Source organism: Apteryx mantelli, unplaced genomic scaffold (genome assembly GCF_036417845.1).
Source record: "Apteryx mantelli isolate bAptMan1 unplaced genomic scaffold, bAptMan1.hap1 HAP1_SCAFFOLD_261, whole genome shotgun sequence".
Classification (NCBI taxonomy): Eukaryota; Metazoa; Chordata; class Aves; order Apterygiformes; family Apterygidae; genus Apteryx; species Apteryx mantelli.
Genome location: NW_027118613.1, coordinates 15,107 through 39,533, shown reverse-complemented (window position 1 = coordinate 39,533; position 24,427 = coordinate 15,107). Strand labels below are relative to the sequence as shown.

Below are 24,427 nucleotides of genomic sequence, written 5' to 3'. Positions count from 1 at the left end.
CGGGTGCAATACCGCTTTTTGGACACCCGAGGGCAGCAGGGAGCACGGCCACGGTGCAGTACTGCTTTTTCGACACCCGAGCGACACGTGTCCGGTAAGGAACACACACAGCGGGCCACTGCTGCAGGGCGGAGAAGGCACAGGCACCTGGAAGTACAGCTGCTGGCCTGCCACAGAGCACAACGTGAACGGCTGCTGGGAACCCCGCTGACAGAGAACTGCACCTCCCGCCACCTCGAGAGGCGCAACATGGTCTCCCAGAAGGCCAGTATGGGAAGACTACACCTCCCGCCATGCCCTGCAGACTAAAACGGCTGCCGGGAAACCCCCTGCCAGAAAACTACAGCTCCCAGCATGCCGTGCAGATTAAAAGAGCCGCCCGGAAGCCCAGTGCCGGAAGACTACCGCTCCCGGCATGCCGCGCCAAAACGACATGGCCGCCCGGAAGCCCGGTGCCGGAAGACTACCGCTCCCGGCATGCCGCGCCAAAACGACCTGGCCGCCCGGAAGCCCGGTGCCGGAAGACTACCGCTCCCGGCATGCCGCGCCAAAACGACATGGCCGCCCGGAAGCCCGGTGCCGGAAGACTACCGCTCCCGGCATGCCGCGCCAAAACGACATGGCCGCCCGGAAGCCCGGTGCCGGAAGACTACCGCTCCCGGCATGCCGCGCCAAAACGACCTGGCCGCCCGGAAGCCCGGTGCCGGAAGACTACCGCTCCCGGCATGCCGCGCCAAAACGACATGGCCGCCCGGAAGCCCGGTGCCGGAAGACTACCGCTCCCGGCATGCCGCGCCAAAACGACATGGCCGCCCGGAAGCCCGGTGCCGGAAGACTACCGCTCCCGGCATGCCGCGCCAAAACGACATGGCCGCCCGGAAGCCCGGTGCCGGAAGACTACCGCTCCCGGCATGCCGCGCCAAAGCGACCTGGCCGCCCGGAAGCCCAGTGCCGGAAGACTACCGCTCCCGGCATGCCCGGCGCCGGGGTGGCGTTCCACTCCCCCAGGCTCGTGCCCTTCGCTCCGCAGCCACCGCGTTCCGGCCCGCCCCTCTTCCCGCTGCCCGCTCGCCCGCCCTCGGCACCCGCATACCGCCGCAGAGCCCGCCCTTTGGGGAGATTTCACCGCCCTCGCCTCAGCTCATCTGCCCTTATTTACAGCGCCTGCTGCGAGGCGCAGAGTCGCTGCGTGTCGTACTCGAGCCGTTTCTCCTAGAGGCTTCAGTCACAGCGCTTTCCTTTGAACATCGTTGCAAAATACTCCACAGACAAAAAAAATAGTCAGAGGCTGCACTAAAAAAAACAAAAACAAAAAACCCCCCACCGACTTAATGGGACAATTTGCAACCGTTCAAGAAGCAACCGTCTTCTTTAGGACTTTCAACCTCTCGCCTTTACTGATTGTTAAACAAAATAAACAGCCCAAAGCAAGCTGCGCTATTTGCTTGACAGACTGCTCAGTTTTTATTATTAAACAGCACGAGATGCTGGCACAGAGTACGTCTACCACGTTAAAGCATGAAAACATTACTATTCCCATCACCTTTTTAGCTTCTTTCCTGTAGTGCCACCAAAGGCTTGTTCCGTTTCTAAAACGGCCGGCCTTTTCTAGCAGCGATCGCAGCCTAAAGGCTATCCCTATGGGAGAAAGACTAACGGCTCGCTCACCTAGGTACCACTTACCTGGCTCCGTTACTACAGGGATTAGCAAGGAAAGCGCATCGCCTTCTCTAAAAGGGAAATACGCTCTTTTAAGCACTTCCAGCGACTCCACAGCATTGTCATTACTTTGCGCGGCTAGCCAGCTTCTTCGAAGCCAGCTGCAAGAAACAGTTTGCCTCCAAGGCGCAACTTTCCGCTCCCCAGGGGCTGCTCAAGAGGAAAGCGGGCATTCACCACCCTCTGACAAAACGCACGGTAAGCCCTAAAGTACAGCACAAGACACCTTCTCTAGGGAAACCCGCTACTACGTCTCCTTCACCGCAGGTTTTTCTCGGTATCGTGGCCCATTCAACAAACAAAAGAGGACGAGAAATGTTTTCATCTGCTCTAAGGGCTTTCGTAGAAGAGAACGACATCGAAAGGAGTTACTATGGGATTTAGGCTTCGCTACGCACGCCACCCCAGCGCCACGGACTCGCTTTCAAGGGTCGGTAACGTACGCATTTTTGCACTAATATTCACGGAACGAACAGGCGCTTCACCAAGTAGGATCGTTCATAAAAAAACTCCGACAGTGTGTTGCGAGGCAGCAAACCTAGGCGAGCAGTTATTTCCTCGGATCCTTCGGCTTACGTTTCTTCGGCTGGATGCGGTCAAAGGCGTCTTCTTCACGTCCCGCCGTCAGGGCCTCCCCAGCAATTCCTGCAGCAACTCCCCCCTCGGGACAAACAACTCAAGGACACGCACGGTCTTGCTAAAAGAACGGGGGAACAAACGCGTGCTGCGCGTGGCACTCACAGACCCGATCTTCAGGCCCAAAAGAAAACTCTCTAAAGCAGACTAGGTGGGCCAAGGAGGTCCCTTCTTTGCGCCACACTTCTTTCCTCGCACAGACGTAGGCTGCCTCTCCCTGCTCTCACGGTATCCCCTACCGGCAAGGACACAGTGAAACATTTCGGAAACTACAGCATTTACCAGAAGCGTTTCCAACACCTTGGGAAAACAGCTGAAGGAGAGGCTCACGCGGGGCGTGTAACTAGAAAGAACGCTCCGCACAAAGGCCTAAAATGACCAGCCCAGAGCAGGGATCCTGGGCTCTCCGGGAGTGCAGGAGTTCTCACGTCCTTACTGAATATAGATCGCTGCCTGTGAAACACAGTACGCCGCAGTAACGCTGATCGTTGGAGGGAAGCCTGGAATAAGAGCGAAAGAAAAGTAGACGTTGAGGACAAAGACGAAGTTACAAGCCCCTTGCAATTCAGACACGCTTCTAGATTTACCGCCTATTTAAAGGCGCACCTTCGGCAATTCTGTACAATTTATTCTCCCAGAAGCCCGAGACGAGGATGAAACGCCTCTCAAAGAAAGGTACGGCATAACCGCTCTGGCCTATAAACTACTGGTTTCAACACAGGAAAAGCACAGGGAAAGCGCTAGCGTTCCCCCCAAGAAACCACGTCAAAGCAGACCGATGAAGTAGGCCCCAAGTCTGAAACCGGACATAAAGGAGCCTGCTTGGCGGTCACGAGTTGGAATACACCGTTCTCCTTCTCACTAACAACCTCCCGTAGAGACTGGCAGCTGTACAGCGCCTTCTACGCTACACGGAGGAGTTAGATGCTGGGCAGATGCCACGTCCCGAATGCGGAACTAGAGATTTGAATGCACAGATGTAAACAAACGCCTGTGACGTACCGGAGGTCTAGCGTATTTACATTTACCATGCATCAGTTCTCCTATGCGGACAGGCCGTTCCATCTTCTTTACTTGTTAGCTGACAGATGCCCTAGGAGAAAGCAAAGAAAGGAAGAAATTCAAAATGAAATTAAACAGATCAGAGGTAGCCTCAAAGGGTTTGATCGATCCCCCCAGGCGGCCAAACCACCTTTGCAAAGGCACATCTCAAAATATGTGTCCTTCTGCGATCGCTGCATTCCTGAGAGCCTAATAGTAGATGGTGCTTGTTAAACAGAAATGAAATGGTAAAACAGATGTTTCACAGTCTCAAAGAGATTCACGGCATCTACGTATTATGATACACCAAAAAGGAAAAACAAGATACTTTTTTTTTGGGGGGGGGGGGGGGGAGGGCGGGCGGTGGGGAAATCCTTAACGCTTTCAACAACAGCATCTTAATATGGCTTATTTGCACCTTAATTCTGTCCCTTGGACTTTGAGGGCAAGGCTGCATTTAGCAAGTTACTGACGTCTCACATTCATTGCTCAAGATAACTGGGCCGAGAAGAGCCCAGAGGAATGCAGTTGTCCACCACCACACGCCCCCTGGCAGAGAGCGCTCTGCGATCCACAGAACCAAGAGCAGCAATTCATCGCACCTTTAGTTTACGCACACAAAAAGCCGGCTTTAGAAACAGCAGGACCTGGAGACTTTGTACGGCAGCTTACGGAGAAGATACAAAATCAAAACCCACCCATAAAAGAAACGGTTCAGGCTCCCGTAAAAGATGAACGTAGCTGTAAGTCATCTCCGACGAAACGGTTTCGTCAGTCACAGCTAAAGCTTGGGAAAAGCCCTCCAAAAATATAACCGCCTAGTGGTGGTTATATTGCCTTTTTAAACCGAGTTCCTCGTCTTTTTGAATTAAGTTCCAGGCAGGGCGTAAGGACGACAGAGGAGAGCAAGTCACAGCGAAGCCGCTAGACCTGACGATAGTACCGTTGCTTGCGATTTTCGCGCGACTGTGTAAGCGCAGCTGGAATCTGGGAGGAGCGGAGAACGAGCAGCAAAATGTTATGACTGCACCAGAGTAAAAGTCACGGTGAAGGGAGACAGCAGAGAGGAGTACCGGAGAACACTTCATACGTTTCATAGACAAAGCTTAACCAGCGTGCTTAACGTTTCCAAAAGTTAACCCTACACAGGGCGTGAACTTTACTCATACTTTGCACCCAGCATTTCTGTTAAAAGGAACAAAGAAAAAGAGGATAAAACTCTATACCTGCACGTAGCAATTCTTATTTAAATTACAAAATCCGCCCGTGTCTTTTAGAGAACGGATGGAATCACTCAACAGCACGCACGGATGGAGGACTGCCAAATTACTGATTAACGAGATAAGCTGAAAAATTAAAAAGAAAAGGAAAAATGCTACCAACTGGACCCTTAAAGCCCACAAAAATGGGAGGAGGCGCTCTAGCAGGAATCACAAAGTCGCTATTAATAGCAGTCGCTTGTTAGTTTCGCCTCCCAGGAGCAGCACGGAAGTAATCCGTTCCACCACTGCGGATATCCTTAGCTGTATTTTGCTTTGGCTCGCTTTTGTTGGCTTTTGTTCTCTTTCGGTATCGCAGATGCACACGTGAAAAGGGAAAGGTGCAATACTTTCTTTTGAGAGGAATTTCCCTAGCTGAAGGTAGAGACAAGTGCAAATCGTAAACAAACTGAGAGCAGAAGCGAGAAATGGATCCAATTTAAAGCTGTCTCCCCCTCCAAATAAGAGAAGCTCCGCTTCTCTCCCCGAGGATAGATGTCCCTCCTATTATCGGCTACTGCGATTAACAGATCGCCAACATACAAAGCACGGAACGGAGAATCATACACACACGCACCGAGGACGTATAAAACATCAGGCTTTCGAGAGCTACGAGAAGCCCAGGTGAATCTGTTACGTCTAGAAAAGCTTCCCGCAGCACACTGTACCGCAACATATCGTAGTCCGTTAACTGCAGCTTCACCACCCTGCGACTGGGAGGACTGCACCTGCACACAGCCTGGCTCTGCGAGGAGCCCATTTGTTTACACGCACCTATAAAAATGACCAACAGCAGCACGCAGGCTCCTCGATTGCAGGCGCTGCAAAACACTCCACGTGGGGCACGTATTCACGCGTCAAGCTGATGACAAAGGGATTTTTGTGACCGAGGAGATGACGACTTGAATTGTAAAAATGCGCAACTACGGCGTTCCTGTCTTGGGAAAGCAGCACTAGATAGCCATCGCTGCGAAGAAGTTGCCTGATCTGAGAATCACCTCTTTAAGTATGGAAAAATCGTAGGCAGTAGGCAGTATCTCTGCAAAAAGGAGCACGCTTTGAATTGGAAAGCCCCGCTTTGCAAGAAGGAACTTGGGTTTCTGCGCACCCAGCCAGAAGGACTCAGGCGCGTGTTGGCCTACGTCAAAAATTACATTTAGCGATTTTGAACGGAGCCGACTAATTCTCAGTCCCACAGCAACAAATCTGTTACCCTTTTCCCAAGGAGCGCGCGCTACCAGTACCGTAGATTACGGTTTTACTGTGTACCGTGGTGCCGTTGCTCGTACGTACGTAACCCCATTTCTCTACTAGAGCAAAGCTGCTTTTGTTGCTGGCTCCTGAAAGGAACAGTAACTTGCGAAAGCAAAAATCCCAGGTAAAGCAGTTGCACACGTAAGACATCAGCTGTGAAGGGCCTTTACCCTCAAAGTAAAAACCGATACTGGAAGCCCCGGAAGCCCTCGACTTCAAGGCAGAAAGCTCCGGGAGGATCATGGCCCAACATCAATAACACGAGGAGCAGAACCTGTTGGGAGGGACCACAACAGCAAGGAGAAAGGAGCTGCGAGGAAAGAAGCGAGCCAGAAGCTACGGAAACAGTCGCGCTCGCTAAGATAAACTCAAAGCGCTCTTCGTCAGGAAGCGATGGCGGGGGGGGGGGGGGGGGGGAAGGGGTCGCTGCTGACAGCACAGCGTGGCCCCTCGGGAAGCGCTAAACCAACGAAACGCTTGAGCCGGAGATGGAGGGAAGACGCCGGCTTGCGTAAAGGCAGACCTGACAGAAAAGCGGGCTCGATGCCAGCGTCGCGATCACGACTCGAGCTGCACCGCGCGGCAGCCCCGTCTGCGCACAGGCGGCCAAGACGCAGGAACCGCGGGCTGCGCCGACGAGCGGGACAGACGACCGCAGCAGCTCCAGAGCGCCCTGCCACGAGCACCTGTCCTAACACCCGAGTACTCGGAGCCTCTGCTGCTCTCTGCCTCCGTGACACCCTCCTTCCCCGGGAGCCTCTTCGCTGTCCACCGCATCCCCCACAGCATCTCTGGCCCATTAGCGCTCCCCCACCGCACGTCCGCAGCCCCGTGCCACTCCAGACAAAACGCAAAGGAACGACAGACCTTCAGCCGGACGCAGGGCCAGGGAGCAGAACGGAAGAAAGGAGGGAATAGAGCGCTTGGCAGATGGATGGAGAAAGAAAGAGAAGGAGAGACACCCGGCCCCAGGGTCAGGGCTCTGCACAAAGGAACAGACGGAGAGGCATCGAGGGCCAGACAGAGGGATGGAGGGCTGCACAGAGGACCGGGGAGCAGAAGAGGGAAAAAGAGGGACACGGAGGTGGACAGAAGAAGGAGGAGAGGAAAGAAGGAAAGGGGAGGCAGACAGAGGGACAGGCAGCAAAAGAGAAGGGGGGAGAAGCGGACAGAGGAATGGGGGCGGGAAGAGAGCGACAGGGAGCCGGTCAGAGCGATGGGAAGAGAATGAGAAGGGTGGAGAGCTGGCCAGAAAGGTGGCGAGGGAAAAAGAGGGAGGGAAAGTCAGACAGAGAAAGGGGACAGAGCAGGGCAGAAGAGGAATAGGGAGGCAAACAGGTGGATGGGGAGCTGAACAGAGGCACGGAAACAGAAAGAGAAGGCTGCAGAGGGGGACGGAGGGCTGGAAAGAAGCCTGGTGTTCAGTGATGGTATTTTACTACTCCTTGCGCGTTAGCCCCTTTCAGATGCTTAACCCCAAATTCTCTCAGCCCTTAACAGCTTCAGTACCCGCGGCACCTAGTTTCTCCACACTCTCCAATCTTCCTTGCTCTTTCCCGTCTTGTGCGAAAACCCTCCCAGACCCCTTCTGTACTTACACGCTTCCTTAAAACAGTATCGCCGAAATCAACCAAACGGGCTGAGCTGCTCCTCTTCCGCTTGCTGGCCCTCAGAACGTCAGCCTGCAAATGAGTCAGACCACCAAGGTCACCGGCAGAGTCTCCTTTTGGAGCTTGCCCGCGCCCCCCCCCCCCCTCCCCCCCCAAGCTTTAACGATGGTTTCCCAACCTGGGCAAACGCAGGTCCTCCCTTCAGCCCTGTAACAGTTTTTATTCCGGGGTCCCAAGTCGCTGTTACGACGCTAAGCGGCAAAGCAAGGCAAAGACAGCTGGGGCCACAGCTTACCCACCTAGCCACGAAAATTCTTATTTGAGGCCTCGCTGCTTTTTCCAGGTAAACACACCAAAATAAAGCTCCCAACAGGCAACTGAGGCTTCACACAGACCTTGGGGCCCTGCTAGCAACAGCAACGCCGTAGCCGCTGGGCTACCAGGCGCTATTCCCCACCCCGCTGCTCCGTGAATTGCGGCTTATTACTCACGAGTCCGGTAAGGACGCCGCCGACCTTCCTACGGCCGAAGGCTCCTCGTCAGGACCGGGCAGAGAACCTTTCCGCCGGCATTTGGAGTCTCCTGGCCGCTCTTGACACCTGATAACTTGCAAAGGGCTGAGGGCGGGAGCCTGTAGATCTTCACGGCAGCATACAGTCGTTCCCCGATGTTCCGAACGCCTAGCATTAACACAATTTATAAATACAAAAATACCACCACTACAGGATGTAAAGCCAAGCTAAAATTTCGGCAACCAAAGCAAACCTTTTCGCGCCTGACAGAACGAGCCACGTGCATCAGCACCTATAACTCCAGGCTAGCAAGCCCTCCCGGGCGACGTTCTTCTGGCAGGCTGCGTAGCTGAACTCCTCCGACTTGCCTAAGAGTCTCCGCTGGGACGTAACAGCTCTGTCAGCCAGCGCTTGTTGACGGAGGCTTAGTAAAATCCATCGGCCTACAAAAGCATAGAGCAAAGCAAAGCCAAAAACAAAAAGAAGAAAAAGAAGAGAAAGAAAGAAAGAAAAGAAAGAAAGAAAAGAAAAGAAAAAAAGAAAAATTCAAAGCTCTGCAGAAAATCGTAAGAATCCAAAGTTGTTTCTAAGCACAAAAGCGGATCTAATACACGCGCACACACACACGCGCACACGCACACAAGCAAGATGAACGAGAATACGCAAGCCACAAATACCGCTTCCCCCAAGCCCTCTTTTGGGAGCTACGACGACAGTCGGGCTTGCTGCGAAGGGAAAGTTAGACTAAGTAGCCGCTAGAGATCAATCTCTCAGAAACCTCCTGCGTCCACGTGTTTGGCACAACTGAGCAGACTGGATTGCCTCTGCACTCTCAAAGGCAAAAGTCTCAAAGGCGGTTACAGCCCAGATGGCTGCTAAACAGTCTTTCCCACAGCCGGAGAGTTTTTGCTGCGGCCCCAAAGGGCACGGAAGGATGCTGCTACTGGCACCCACTTTCCCTACCGCTCTTTTCTAACGGTGCTGCTCCCACGGAGTCAGCAGATGCGGAAAGCTTTACTCAAAAAGGCTTGCCTTGTCCTGGGAATTTGAGGGCAGCAGATTTTACGGCCGCTCCTTCCAGTTTAGTGAAAGCAGCGTCACCTTCCTTGTTCCGGTTCCGTTCCTGACTCCTTTCCAGTCATTTCCATCACGGTGCGCTGATACCGGCAAAGCCAGGTTAACGCTGCTGGAGGAAATTAAATCCTCCTAAGATTGCTCGGAGTTGGAACTGACGAGAAGGAGCCTTAATTCCGCAAGGCTTTAACTTTTCTTCTAGCTGCTGTCTTCCTGTTGCCCCAAATACCATTGCCAGGCAATTAACCTGGGGTCGCGCTAATTGAGCCTTCCTGAAAGCCATCTCTTCATTTTACAATTCGCACGCTTCCCTCTCCCTCTCTCTCTGGCCACCTGACCGCCGTTCCCCTAAGATAGGAATTTGCTGTCTTGGAGCTCTTAAAGCACGATGCTTCACAGACACAGAAAGTCACGCGCACAGAAACGGATGGACGCAGCATCCTTTTCGTAACGCCTACGGACCTTCCGTTAGATGTTGGTCATCTGTTATTCCGATCGCTATTAATGGTGAACCTTCCTCGCCAGGAGGAACGGGCTTTCCCTTTTGGGGCGACGGAGACAGCTCTCGCTTGGTTCCATTTGATTTTATTACTTTGGCTTGCTTACGTTTTTCTGGTCTCTTCAGCTTCAGCCGTGGCAATGAATCTAAAAATTAAATATCCTATCTTTCCTTTTCTACATACGCGTGTACGATAACAAAACAAAATACAAACAACCAAAGCAAAACTAAGGCAGCTACGGTTAACAAGAGCCGCAGGGCAGCAATGGGTTGCTTAGTCCTCAGCGCTGCCTCTGGGAGGCCGAAATAACTAACATTCAGCATCAAGAGTTACCTTAGTTACCCAGGCCAGAACACCTCCTACTGCCGCAGCTTCTGGGGATATCGAGGGTCCGCTGCTGCATTTTTGCTTCCTCGTTTCAGCCCGCCCCTTAGGGACTAAGCGCAAAAAACCACTCGTCCGGCTTTGCTCTTTGTCAGCGTTTGCTATCATTGCTTCCACCTCTGTAACAAAGAGAGAAAATTGCATTTCGCTTCCAACAAAGCACTTCGACTTATGCACGTTCTTTTTCTCTTTCCCATGTTCCCCCCCCCCCCCCTTTCTTTTTTCTTCTTTTCCTCAAAGGAAAGGTCTTAACGCACCGCTTTGCATCATACGTTACAGGGTAAACTGTTTGGAAACACTACATACGGCAATTCGGGCTAGGTTATTAGGCAGGCAGGCACATCACCTAATACTTAGCTACGCCATCTTCCGTGAAACCTCATTTTTGTTCCGCTTCGGTATTATTGCTGCTGTTCAGTATCCTTTCCGAAACCCTTGTACGCACACGCTTAACCGACAAGTCTCTCGCTCTTTAACTACGTGGAAGAACGATAGCACTCGATTTGTCCGTCTCTCTTTCAAACCTATTACCTTTTCGATACGGCTCCTAGATTCCTCTTACGCTCGGATGCTGCCCTCACAGGCGATGACCAAAATCAACAACTGCATCGCTAGGTCGAGCTGCTTCTCTTCAAGATGTCCCCCTTCGGTGGACTACCCTGCCAAACAAACCAAAAAGACTGATGAGGCCGTGAGGGTATCAGATCTTTGGACCGCTTCTCCAAGGCTTTCCGGGGCATTGACAGAAGCGCTTCTCTTCCCGTTACTCAAAGCTACGTTCACCTATTAAGACTAAACTGTTTCTGTCTTAAGAGGGCATTGTTGCTTGCTGAACCTTCACACGTAGTCCCCGACCTGCTACGCATCCTCCCCAGCCCCTTCCGCTTTCACAACGCTTTCAGGAATTCAAGGTGGTCGTTAATAGTACCCGTTGTCCTATGGGCTGCAGGAAGGCATTTCTCCTGCTCTGAGGAGGTGCCTAAGAGCCACGCTCTTTTCTGCAGCATCCCCGGGGCTTCCCAGAGCCCGCCAGCGTTCTCTTAGGCTTTTCCCGAGCCTTGTATTTTTTTTAGGTTATTCATTAGCCTGCAATTTTACGTTCATGTTCTCCTGAAGCATTGCGCGCAGCACGATTATCCCACATCAGTCACATCTTGCACGTACAGAGGGTTCTGAGAGGCAGCTCAGAGAAAAAGGGAGAAAAATCTGCTCGTCATCTGTGCACCCACCCGTCAACATTCTGCACCAAGAAGTGCTGTAAATTCCCTTTTCTCTAAAGTGGCACCGAGTCCAGGGGCAGACACACATCACCGCCCACGTTTCTTAGAACACCTCACTGCTGCGGGCACTGGCTCTGGCAGTGGTTGTAGGACTGTTTGGGACTTTGGGACAGAGTTTAGGGGCAAGGTCTGGAGTCAGGGACCATGTTGCGGCAGGGTTTGGAGGCACTTAGGGGTGCGTGGGGGTGTGGGGGCAGCATTTGTGGGTGGTTTAATGGCTTTGGGGGGGCTGGTTGCAGGAAGGGTGGGAATCTGCAGGGCCCTCAGGGCGGGGGGGGGCATCCCAGATGCGCAGTGAGTGCATAGGGGTGCCGCATGTGGCTGTCAGCTTTGCAGGAGGCACCACCGGTCTCCTACTCCACCGGGGGGGGGGGGGGGGGAATCTATGAGCTTGCAGAGAACGCCAGAAGAGGCAGCAGGGGACTCCCCAAGGGCCCCATATCCTGCAAAGAGCTGTGAAGGACCCTGTGTCCCAGACAAGAGGAGGCACCAGGCAGCTGGGCCACTGCTGGAGACATCCAGACCCCCGGGCAGCAGACGGCTGCCCGGGGAGATGTCAGAGGCGATGGAGGACCCATCGCCACGTGCTGCACTGGGCAACCCCATGGCTTTGGGGCAGCTGTTCAGCAAGCAGCAGGGCTCAGCGCAGCTCAGCAGGGCTTTCGATCAGTTGGTGCCCGCGTTGGCTGGCGCCCACACTCTGTGCCTGGCGGTGGGGGGGGCCTCCGGGTGTCTGGGAGGGCCTTTCTTCTGCCCATCTTCTTGCTTGCCTAGTCACAATTCTCAAGGAAATAACTTGGGGCTGCACTAATCGTCCCTCACTCAAATTCACCTTCAGCCTGCTCGCTCCAGAGCTTTTCAACCTTCTCGGCACTTACCAGCACTCTCGGCCGAGCCTGCCGCCACACGAGCCGTCCTCCCGCCGACGCCGCGCCGCAACCCTGCTCCGGGGCCCGCCTGCCCCCCCGCTCCGCCGCGCCGCCTCCGCAGGGGCGAGCGCACGCCCCAGCCCGCGCTGCCAACGAACCGGCGCCCTAAACGCCACACACGCAAAACGCAAAGTCACACCCGCGCTCCAGCACACCCTGCCCCGCGCTCCCGGCGCGGCGCGGCGCGGCGCCGGGCCCCAGCCCGCCCCCCCCCCCACTCGCCCCGCACCGCCGCCTCCACGCAGCGACGGCCGCAGCGGGCAGGACACAGCCCGACGCCCCCCGAACCTACGCGTTCGCCTCACCGGGGGCCCCACATCCTTCACTCCAGGCGGCCTCCGCCCTCACCCGCCGCCGCCGAGCCAAAACGCCCTCCCTGCTCGCCGCCATCTTGCTTCCCCGCCGCCGCGCACGCGCCGCGGCAGCAGCGGCGCTCGAGCACTGCGCATGCGCCGGCTCGGACGGAGCGGGGGGAGCGCGAGGGGCGGGGGGAGCGCGAGGAGCCCGAGGGGCGGGGGGAGCGAGGGGAGCTCGAGGGGCGGGGGGAGCGAGGGGAGCCCGAGGGGCGGGGGGAGCCCGAGGGGAGGCGAGACCCGTAATGGCGCCCTCCCGTGCTCGCGGCGCGGCGCTGCAGCCGGGCGGCTCACGCGTGCGAACCGCAGCCCGCCGCAGCAGCCCGGGGCTCCCAGCGAGCGCCCCGAGGCTGCCAGTGCCCGTGGCCGGTCCGTGAGCACCGGGAAGGGGCGACGAGCACGCGCCATTCGCTTACCCGTTACCGAAACGGCGGAGAGCAGCGGCGAACACGGCGACCGGTACTTAGCGTGTGCGCGCCGGAACTCAGTGCGCATGCGCGTCCCCGTTGTGGCTGCAATACCGCTTTTTGGACACCCGAGGGCAGCAGTGAGCACGGCAGAACGCAGTGTGCATGCGCGCCCCCCCTTTTGGTGCAATACCGCTTTTTGGACACCTGAGGGCAGCAGTGAGCGCGGCGGAACGCAGTGCGCATGCGCGCCCCCCCCTTTCGGGTGCAATACCGCTTTTTGGACACCCGAGGGCAGCAGTGAGCGCGGCGGAAATCAGTGCGCATACGCGCCCCCCCTTTCGGGTGCAATACCGCTTTTTGGACACCCGAGGGCAGCAGGGAGCACGGCCACGGTGCAGTACTGCTTTTTCGACACCCGAGCGACACGTGTCCGGTAAGGAACACACACAGCGGGCCACTGCTGCAGGGCGGAGAAGGCACAGGCACCTGGAAGTACAGCTGCTGGCCTGCCACAGAGCACAACGTGAACGGCTGCTGGGAACCCCGCTGACAGAGAACTGCACCTCCCGCCACCTCGAGAGGCGCAACATGGTCTCCCAGAAGGCCAGTATGGGAAGACTACACCTCCCGCCATGCCCTGCAGACTAAAACGGCTGCCGGGAAACCCCCTGCCAGAAAACTACAGCTCCCAGCATGCCGTGCAGACTAAAAGGGCCGCCCGGAAGCCCGGTGCCGGAAGACTACCGCTCCCGGCATGCCGCGCCAAAACGACATGGCCGCCCGGAAGCCCGGTGCCGGAAGACTACCGCTCCCGGCATGCCGCGCCAAAACGACCTGGCCGCCCGGAAGCCCGGTGCCGGAAGACTACCGCTCCCGGCATGCCGCGCCAAAGCGACCTGGCCGCCCGGAAGCCCAGTGCCGGAAGACTACCGCTCCCGGCATGCCCGGCGCCGGGGTGGCGTTCCACTCCCCCAGGCTCGTGCCCTTCGCTCCGCAGCCACCGCGTTCCGGCCCGCCCCTCTTCCCGCTGCCCGCTCGCCCGCCCTCGGCACCCGCATACCGCCGCAGAGCCCGCCCTTTGGGGAGATTTCACCGCCCTCGCCTCAGCTCATCTGCCCTTATTTACAGCGCCTGCTGCGAGGCGCAGAGTCGCTGCGTGTCGTACTCGAGCCGTTTCTCCTAGAGGCTTCAGTCACAGCGCTTTCCTTTGAACATCGTTGCAAAATACTCCACAGACAAAAAAAATAGTCAGAGGCTGCACTAAAAAAAACAAAAACAAAAAACCCCCCACCGACTTAATGGGACAATTTGCAACCGTTCAAGAAGCAACCGTCTTCTTTAGGACTTTCAACCTCTCGCCTTTACTGATTGTTAAACAAAATAAACAGCCCAAAGCAAGCTGCGCTATTTGCTTGACAGACTGCTCAGTTTTTATTATTAAACAGCACGAGATGCTGGCACAGAGTACGTCTACCACGTTAAAGCATGAAAACATTACTATTCCCATCACCTTTTTAGCTTCTTTCCTGTAGTGCCACCAAAGGCTTGTTCCGTTTCTAAAACGGCCGGCCTTTTCTAGCAGCGATCGCAGCCTAAAGGCTATCCCTATGGGAGAAAGACTAACGGCTCGCTCACCTAGGTACCACTTACCTGGCTCCGTTACTACAGGGATTAGCAAGGAAAGCGCATCGCCTTCTCTAAAAGGGAAATACGCTCTTTTAAGCACTTCCAGCGACTCCACAGCATTGTCATTACTTTGCGCGGCTAGCCAGCTTCTTCGAAGCCAGCTGCAAGAAACAGTTTGCCTCCAAGGCGCAACTTTCCGCTCCCCAGGGGCTGCTCAAGAGGAAAGCGGGCATTCACCACCCTCTGACAAAACGCACGGTAAGCCCTAAAGTACAGCACAAGACACCTTCTCTAGGGAAACCCGCTACTACGTCTCCTTCACCGCAGGTTTTTCTCGGTATCGTGGCCCATTCAACAAACAAAAGAGGACGAGAAATGTTTTCATCTGCTCTAAGGGCTTTCGTAGAAGAGAACGACATCGAAAGGAGTTACTATGGGATTTAGGCTTCGCTACGCACGCCACCCCAGCGCCACGGACTCGCTTTCAAGGGTCGGTAACGTACGCATTTTTGCACTAATATTCACGGAACGAACAGGCGCTTCACCAAGTAGGATCGTTCATAAAAAAACTCCGACAGTGTGTTGCGAGGCAGCAAACCTAGGCGAGCAGTTATTTCCTCGGATCCTTCGGCTTACGTTTCTTCGGCTGGATGCGGTCAAAGGCGTCTTCTTCACGTCCCGCCGTCAGGGCCTCCCCAGCAATTCCTGCAGCAACTCCCCCCTCGGGACAAACAACTCAAGGACACGCACGGTCTTGCTAAAAGAACGGGGGAACAAACGCGTGCTGCGCGTGGCACTCACAGACCCGATCTTCAGGCCCAAAAGAAAACTCTCTAAAGCAGACTAGGTGGGCCAAGGAGGTCCCTTCTTTGCGCCACACTTCTTTCCTCGCACAGACGTAGGCTGCCTCTCCCTGCTCTCACGGTATCCCCTACCGGCAAGGACACAGTGAAACATTTCGGAAACTACAGCATTTACCAGAAGCGTTTCCAACACCTTGGGAAAACAGCTGAAGGAGAGGCTCACGCGGGGCGTGTAACTAGAAAGAACGCTCCGCACAAAGGCCTAAAATGACCAGCCCAGAGCAGGGATCCTGGGCTCTCCGGGAGTGCAGGAGTTCTCACGTCCTTACTGAATATAGATCGCTGCCTGTGAAACACAGTACGCCGCAGTAACGCTGATCGTTGGAGGGAAGCCTGGAATAAGAGCGAAAGAAAAGTAGACGTTGAGGACAAAGACGAAGTTACAAGCCCCTTGCAATTCAGACACGCTTCTAGATTTACCGCCTATTTAAAGGCGCACCTTCGGCAATTCTGTACAATTTATTCTCCCAGAAGCCCGAGACGAGGATGAAACGCCTCTCAAAGAAAGGTACGGCATAACCGCTCTGGCCTATAAACTACTGGTTTCAACACAGGAAAAGCACAGGGAAAGCGCTAGCGTTCCCCCCAAGAAACCACGTCAAAGCAGACCGATGAAGTAGGCCCCAAGTCTGAAACCGGACATAAAGGAGCCTGCTTGGCGGTCACGAGTTGGAATACACCGTTCTCCTTCTCACTAACAACCTCCCGTAGAGACTGGCAGCTGTACAGCGCCTTCTACGCTACACGGAGGAGTTAGATGCTGGGCAGATGCCACGTCCCGAATGCGGAACTAGAGATTTGAATGCACAGATGTAAACAAACGCCTGTGACGTACCGGAGGTCTAGCGTATTTACATTTACCATGCATCAGTTCTCCTATGCGGACAGGCCGTTCCATCTTCTTTACTTGTTAGCTGACAGATGCCCTAGGAGAAAGCAAAGAAAGGAAGAAATTCAAAATGAAATTAAACAGATCAGAGGTAGCCTCAAAGGGTTTGATCGATCCCCCCAGGCGGCCAAACCACCTTTGCAAAGGCACATCTCAAAATATGTGTCCTTCTGCGATCGCTGCATTCCTGAGAGCCTAATAGTAGATGGTGCTTGTTAAACAGAAATGAAATGGTAAAACAGATGTTTCACGGTCTCAAAGAGATTCACGGCATCTACGTATTATGATACACCAAAAAGGAAAAACAAGATACTTTTTTTTTGGGGGGGGGGGGGGGGGGAGGGCGGGCGGTGGGGAAATCCTTAACGCTTTCAACAACAGCATCTTAATATGGCTTATTTGCACCTTAATTCTGTCCCTTGGACTTTGAGGGCAAGGCTGCATTTAGCAAGTTACTGACGTCTCACATTCATTGCTCAAGATAACTGGGCCGAGAAGAGCCCAGAGGAATGCAGTTGTCCACCACCACACGCCCCCTGGCAGAGAGCGCTCTGCGATCCACAGAACCAAGAGCAGCAATTCATCGCACCTTTAGTTTACGCACACAAAAAGCCGGCTTTAGAAACAGCAGGACCTGGAGACTTTGTACGGCAGCTTACGGAGAAGATACAAAATCAAAACCCACCCATAAAAGAAACGGTTCAGGCTCCCGTAAAAGATGAACGTAGCTGTAAGTCATCTCCGACGAAACGGTTTCGTCAGTCACAGCTAAAGCTTGGGAAAAGCCCTCCAAAAATATAACCGCCTAGTGGTGGTTATATTGCCTTTTTAAACCGAGTTCCTCGTCTTTTTGAATTAAGTTCCAGGCAGGGCGTAAGGACGACAGAGGAGAGCAAGTCACAGCGAAGCCGCTAGACCTGACGATAGTACCGTTGCTTGCGATTTTCGCGCGACTGTGTAAGCGCAGCTGGAATCTGGGAGGAGCGGAGAACGAGCAGCAAAATGTTATGACTGCACCAGAGTAAAAGTCACGGTGAAGGGAGACAGCAGAGAGGAGTACCGGAGAACACTTCATACGTTTCATAGACAAAGCTTAACCAGCGTGCTTAACGTTTCCAAAAGTTAACCCTACACAGGGCGTGAACTTTACTCATACTTTGCACCCAGCATTTCTGTTAAAAGGAACAAAGAAAAAGAGGATAAAACTCTATACCTGCACGTAGCAATTCTTATTTAAATTACAAAATCCGCCCGTGTCCTTTTAGAGAACGGATGGAATCACTCAACAGCACGCACGGATGGAGGACTGCCAAATTACTGATTAACGAGATAAGCTGAAAAATTAAAAAGAAAAGGAAAAATGCTACCAACTGGACCCTTAAAGCCCACAAAAATGGGAGGAGGCGCTCTAGCAGGAATCACAAAGTCGCTATTAATAGCAGTCGCTTGTTAGTTTCGCCTCCCAGGAGCAGCACGGAAGTAATCCGTTCCACCACTGCGGATATCCTTAGCTGTATTTTGCTTTGGCTCGCTTTTGTTGGCTTTTGTTCTCTTTCGGTATCGCAGATGCACACGTGAAAAGGAAAGGTGCAATACTTTCTTTTGAGAGGAATTTCCCTAGCTGAAGGTAGAGACAAGTGCAAATCGTAAACAAACTGAGAGCAGAAGCGAGAAATGGATCCAATTTAAAGCTGTCTCCCCCTCCAAATAAGAGAAGCTCCGCTTCTCTCCCCGAGGATAGATGTCCCTCCTATTATCGGCTACTGCGATTAACAGATCGCCAACATACAAAGCACGGAACGGAGAATCATACACACACGCACCGAGGACGTATAAAACATCAGGCTTTCGAGAGCTACGAGAAGCCCAGGTGAATCTGTTACGTCTAGAAAAGCTTCCCGCAGCACACTGTACCGCAACATATCGTAGTCCGTTAACTGCAGCTTCACCACCCTGCGACTGGGAGGACTGCACCTGCACACAGCCTGGCTCTGCGAGGAGCCCATTTGTTTACACGCACCTATAAAAATGACCAACAGCAGCACGCAGGCTCCTCGATTGCAGGCGCTGCAAAACACTCCACGTGGGGCACGTATTCACGCGTCAAGCTGATGACAAAGGGATTTTTTGTGACCGAGGAGATGACGACTTGAATTGTAAAAATGCGCAACTACGGCGTTCCTGTCTTGGGAAAGCAGCACTAGATAGCCATCGCTGCGAAGAAGTTGCCTGATCTGAGAATCACCTCTTTAAGTATGGAAAAATCGTAGGCAGTAGGCAGTATCTCTGCAAAAAGGAGCACGCTTTGAATTGGAAAGCCCCGCTTTGCAAGAAGGAACTTGGGTTTCTGCGCACCCAGCCAGAAGGACTCAGGCGCGTGTTGGCCTACGTCAAAAATTACATTTAGCGATTTTGAACGGAGCCGACTAATTCTCAGTCCCACAGCAACAAATCTGTTACCCTTTTCCCAAGGAGCGCGCGCTACCAGTACCGTAGATTACGGTTTTACTGTGTACCGTGGTGCCGTTGCTTGTACGTACGTAACCCCATTTCTCTACTAGAGCAAAGCTGCTTTTGTTGCTGGCTCCTGAAAGGAACAGTAACTTGCGAAAGCAAAAATCCCAGGTAAAGCAGTTGCACACGTAAGACATCAGCTGTGAAGGGCCTTTACCCTCAAAGTAAAAACCGATACTGGAAGCCCCGGAAGCCCTCGACTTCAAGGCAGAAAGCTCCGGGAGGATCATGGCCCAACATCAATAACACGAGGAGCAGAACCTGTTGGGAGGGACCACAACAGCAAGGAGAAAGGAGCTGCGAGGAAAGAAGCGAGCCAGAAGCTACGGAAACAGTCGCGCTCGCTAAGATAAACTCAAAGCGCTCTTCGTCAGGAAGCGATGGCGGGGGGGGGGGGGGGGGAAGGGGTCGCTGCTGACAGCACAGCGTGGCCCTCGGGAAGCGCTAAACCAACGAAACGCTTGAGCCGGAGATGGAGGGAAGACGCCGGCTTGCGTAAAGGCAGACCTGACAGAAAAGCGGGCTCGATGCCAGCGTCGCGATCACGACTCGAGCTGCACCGCGCGGCAGCCCCGTCTGCGCACAGGCGGCCAAGACGCAGGAACCGCGGGCTGCGCCGACGAGCGGGACAGACGACCGCAGCAGCTCCAGAGCGCCCTGCCACGAGCACCTGTCCTAACACCCGAGTACTCGGAGCCTCTGCTGCTCTCTGCCTCCGTGACACCCTCCTTCCCCGGGAGCCTCTTCGCTGTCCACCGCATCCCCCACAGCATCTCTGGCCCATTAGCGCTCCCCACCGCACGTCCGCAGCCCCGTGCCACTCCAGACAAAACGCAAAGGAACGACAGACCTTCAGCCGGACGCAGGGCCAGGAGCAGAACGGAAGAAAGGAGGGAATAGAGCGCTTGGCAGATGGATGGAGAAAGAAAGAGAAGGAGAGACACCCGGCCCCAGGTCAGGGCTCTGCACAAAGGAACAGACGGAGAGGCATCGAGGGCCAGACAGAGGGATGGAGGGCTGCACAGAGGACCGGGGAGCAGAAGAGGGAAAAAGAGGGACACGGAGGTGGACAGAAGAAGGAGGAGAGGAAAGAAGGAAAGGGGAGGCAGACAGAGGGACAGGCAGCAAAAGAGAAGGGGGGAGAAGCGGACAGAGGAATGGGGGCGGGAAGAGAGCGACAGGGAGCCGGTCAGAGCGATGGGAAGAGAATGAGAAGGGTGGAGAGCTGGCCAGAAAGGTGGCGAGGGAAAAAGAGGGAGGGAAAGTCAGACAGAGAAAGGGGACAGAGCAGGGCAGAAGAGGAATAGGAGGCAAACAGGTGGATGGGGAGCTGAACAGAGGCACGGAAACAGAAAGAGAAGGCTGCAGAGGGGGACGGAGGGCTGGAAAGAAGCCTGGTGTTCAGTGATGGTATTTTACTACTCCTTGCGCGTTAGCCCCTTTCAGATGCTTAACCCCAAATTCTCTCAGCCCTTAACAGCTTCAGTACCCGCGGCACCTAGTTTCTCCACACTCTCCAATCTTCCTTGCTCTTTCCCGTCTTGTGCGAAAACCCTCCCAGACCCTTCTGTACTTACACGCTTCCTTAAAACAGTATCGCCGAAATCAACCAAACGGGGCTGAGCTGCTCCTCTTCCGCTTGCTGGCCCTCAGAACGTCAGCCTGCAAATGAGTCAGACCACCAAGGTCACCGGCAGAGTCTCCTTTTGGAGCTTGCCCGCGCCCCCCCCCCCCCTCCCCCCCCAAGCTTTAACGATGGTTTCCCAACCTGGGCAAACGCAGGTCCTCCCTTCAGCCCTGTAACAGTTTTTATTCCGGGGTCCCAAGTCGCTGTTACGACGCTAAGCGGCAAAGCAAGGCAAAGACAGCTGGGGCCACAGCTTACCCACCTAGCCACGAAAATTCTTATTTGAGGCCTCGCTGCTTTTTCCAGGTAAACACACCAAAATAAAGCTCCCAACAGGCAACTGAGGCTTCACACAGACCTTGGGGCCCTGCTAGCAACAGCAACGCCGTAGCCGCTGGGCTACCAGGCGCTATTCCCCACCCCGCTGCTCCGTGAATTGCGGCTTATTACTCACGAGTCCGGTAAGGACGCCGCCGACCTTCCTACGGCCGAAGGCTCCTCGTCAGGACCGGGCAGAGAACCTTTCCGCCGGCATTTGGAGTCTCCTGGCCGCTCTTGACACCTGATAACTTGCAAAGGGCTGAGGGCGGGAGCCTGTAGATCTTCACGGCAGCATACAGTCGTTCCCCGATGTTCCGAACGCCTAGCATTAACACAATTTATAAATACAAAAATACCACCACTACAGGATGTAAAGCCAAGCTAAAATTTCGGCAACCAAAGCAAACCTTTTCGCGCCTGACAGAACGAGCCACGTGCATCAGCACCTATAACTCCAGGCTAGCAAGCCCTCCCGGGCGACGTTCTTCTGGCAGGCTGCGTAGCTGAAACTCCTCCGACTTGCCTAAGAGTCTCCGCTGGGACGTAACAGCTCTGTCAGCCAGCGCTTGTTGACGGAGGCTTAGTAAAATCCATCGGCCTACAAAAGCATAGAGCAAAGCAAAGCCAAAAACAAAAAGAAGAAAAAGAAGAAAAAGAAGAGAAAGAAAGAAAGAAAAGAAAGAAAGAAAAGAAAAGAAAAAAAGAAAAAATTCAAAGCTCTGCAGAAAATCGTAAGAATCCAAAGTTGTTTCTAAGCACAAAAGCGGATCTAATACACGCGCACACACACACGCGCACACGCACACAAGCAAGATGAACGAGAATACGCAAGCCACAAATACCGCTTCCCCCAAGCCCTCTTTTGGGAGCTACGACGACAGTCGGGCTTGCTGCGAAGGGAAAGTTAGACTAAGTAGCCGCTAGAGATCAATCTCTCAGAAACCTCCTGCGTCCACGTGTTTGGCACAACTGAGCAGACTGGATTGCCTCTGCACTCTCAAAGGCAAAAGTCTCAAAGGCGGTTACAGCCCAGATGGCTGCTAAACAGTCTTTCCCACAGCCGGAGAGTTTTTGCTGCGGCCCCAAAGGGCACGGAAGGATGCTGCTACTGGCACCCACTTTCCCTACCGCTCTTTTCTAACGGTGCTGCTCCCACGGAGTCAGCAGATGCGGAAAGCTTTACTCAAAAAGGCTTGCCTTGTCCTGGGAATTTGAGGGCAGCAGATTTTACGGCCGCTCCTTCCAGTTTAGTGAAAGCAGCGTCACCTTCCTTGTTCCGGTTCCGTTCCTGACTCCTTTCCAGTCATTTCCATCACGGTGCGCTGATACCGGCAAAGCCAGGTTAACGCTGCTGGAGGAAAATTAAATCCTCCTAAGATTGCTCGGAGTTGGAACTGACGAGAAGGAGCCTTAATTCCGCAAGGCTTTAACTTTTCTTCTAGCTGCTGTCTTCCTGTTGCCCCAAATACCATTGCCAGGCAATTAACCTGGGGTCGCGCTAATTGAGCCTTCCTGAAAGCCATCTCTTCATTTTACAATTCGCACGCTTCCCTCTCCCTCTCTCTCTGGCCACCTGACCGCCGTTCCCCTAAGATAGGAATTTGCTGTCTTGGAGCTCTTAAAGCACGATGCTTCACAGACACAGAAAGTCACGCGCACAGAAACGGATGGACGCAGCATCCTTTTCGTAACGCCTACGGACCTTCCGTTAGATGTTGGTCATCTGTTATTCCGATCGCTATTAATGGTGAACCTTCCTCGCCAGGAGGAACGGGCTTTCCCTTTTGGGGCGACGGAGACAGCTCTCGCTTGGTTCCATTTGATTTTATTACTTTGGCTTGCTTACGTTTTTCTGGTCTCTTCAGCTTCAGCCGTGGCAATGAATCTAAAAATTAAATATCCTATCTTTCCTTTTCTACATACGCGTGTACGATAACAAAACAAAATACAAACAACCAAAGCAAAACTAAGGCAGCTACGGTTAACAAGAGCCGCAGGGCAGCAATGGGTTGCTTAGTCCTCAGCGCTGCCTCTGGGAGGCCGAAATAAACTAACATTCAGCATCAAGAGTTACCTTAGTTACCCAGGCCAGAACACCTCCTACTGCCGCAGCTTCTGGGGATATCGAGGGTCCGCTGCTGCATTTTTGCTTCCTCGTTTCAGCCCGCCCCTTAGGGACTAAGCGCAAAAAACCACTCGTCCGGCTTTGCTCTTTGTCAGCGTTTGCTATCATTGCTTCCACCTCTGTAACAAAGAGAGAAAATTGCATTTCGCTTCCAACAAAGCACTTCGACTTATGCACGTTCTTTTTCTCTTTCCCATGTTCCCCCCCCCCCCTTTCTTTTTTCTTCTTTTCCTCAAAGGAAAGGTCTTAACGCACCGCTTTGCATCATACGTTACAGGGTAAACTGTTTGGAAACACTACATACGGCAATTCGGGCTAGGTTATTAGGCAGGCAGGCACATCACCTAATACTTAGCTACGCCATCTTCCGTGAAACCTCATTTTTGTTCCGCTTCGGTATTATTGCTGCTGTTCAGTATCCTTTCCGAAACCCTTGTACGCACACGCTTAACCGACAAGTCTCTCGCTCTTTAACTACGTGAAGAACGATAGCACTCGATTTGTCCGTCTCTCTTTCAAACCTATTACCTTTTCGATACGGCTCCTGGATTCCTCTTACGCTCGGATGCTGCCCTCACAGGCGATGACCAAAATCAACAACTGCATCGCTAGGTCGAGCTGCTTCTCTTCAAGATGTCCCCCTTCGGTGGACTACCCTGCCAAACAAACCAAAAAGACTGATGAGGCCGTGAGGGTATCAGATCTTTGGACCGCTTCTCCAAGGCTTTCCGGGGCATTGACAGAAGCGCTTCTCTTCCCGTTACTCAAAGCTACGTTCACCTATTAAGACTAAACTGTTTCTGTCTTAAGAGGGCATTGTTGCTTGCTGAACCTTCACACGTAGTCCCCGACCTGCTACGCATCCTCCCCAGCCCCTTCCGCTTTCACAACGCTTTCAGGAATTCAAGGTGGTCGTTAATAGTACCCGTTGTCCTATGGGCTGCAGGAAGGCATTTCTCCTGCTCTGAGGAGGTGCCTAAGAGCCACGCTCTTTTCTGCAGCATCCCCGGGGCTTCCCAGAGCCCGCCAGCGTTCTCTTAGGCTTTTCCCGAGCCTTGTATTTTTTTTTAGGTTATTCATTAGCCTGCAATTTTACGTTCATGTTCTCCTGAAGCATTGCGCGCAGCACGATTATCCACATCAGTCACATCTTGCACGTACAGAGGGTTCTGAGAGGCAGCTCAGAGAAAAAGGGAGAAAAATCTGCTCGTCATCTGTGCACCCACCCGTCAACATTCTGCACCAAGAAGTGCTGTAAATTCCCTTTTCTCTAAAGTGGCACCGAGTCCAGGGCAGACACACATCACCGCCCACGTTTCTTAGAACACCTCACTGCTGCGGGCACTGGCTCTGGCAGTGGTTGTAGGACTGTTTGGGACTTTGGGACAGAGTTTTAGGGCAAGGTCTGGAGTCAGGACCATGTTGCGGCAGGGTTTGGAGGCACTTAGGGGTGCGTGGGGGTGTGGGGGCAGCATTTGTGGGTGGTTTAATGGCTTTGGGG

At 53.8% G+C, this 24,427-nt stretch overlaps 4 long non-coding RNA genes across 10 annotated transcripts; all 4 read right to left on the bottom strand.

Moving 5' to 3' along the window:
* Positions 1–1,198: 1,198 nt before the first annotated feature.
* LOC136996225 (uncharacterized) lies at positions 1,199–13,681 on the bottom strand. 7 transcript variants are annotated; one of them, XR_010887523.1, is made up of 8 exons: positions 12,968–13,681; positions 10,521–10,648; positions 9,939–10,108; positions 8,285–8,474; positions 8,011–8,199; positions 7,508–7,591; positions 3,358–3,448; positions 1,199–2,855 (listed from the first exon to the last, which is right to left on the bottom strand). It is a non-coding gene; the product is annotated as an uncharacterized lncRNA (long non-coding RNA). The 7 variants fall into 7 exon arrangements; XR_010887526.1 differs by lacking the exon at positions 12,968–13,681 and adding an exon at positions 12,547–12,622; XR_010887522.1 differs by lacking the exon at positions 12,968–13,681 and adding an exon at positions 12,504–12,602.
* Positions 13,682–14,126: 445 nt separating this feature from the next.
* On the bottom strand, positions 14,127–20,471 carry LOC136996227 (uncharacterized). Its single transcript, XR_010887529.1, has 3 exons — positions 20,431–20,471; positions 16,286–16,376; positions 14,127–15,783 (listed from the first exon to the last, which is right to left on the bottom strand). It is a non-coding gene; the product is annotated as an uncharacterized lncRNA (long non-coding RNA).
* On the bottom strand, positions 20,470–21,303 carry LOC136996228 (uncharacterized). The gene is made up of 3 exons (XR_010887530.1): positions 21,209–21,303; positions 20,935–21,123; positions 20,470–20,515 (listed from the first exon to the last, which is right to left on the bottom strand). It is a non-coding gene; the product is annotated as an uncharacterized lncRNA (long non-coding RNA).
* Positions 21,304–21,314: 11 nt separating this feature from the next.
* On the bottom strand, positions 21,315–23,472 carry LOC136996229 (uncharacterized). Its single transcript, XR_010887531.1, has 3 exons — positions 23,455–23,472; positions 22,876–23,045; positions 21,315–21,399 (listed from the first exon to the last, which is right to left on the bottom strand). It is a non-coding gene; the product is annotated as an uncharacterized lncRNA (long non-coding RNA).
* Between the last annotated feature and the right edge of the window lie 955 nt (positions 23,473–24,427).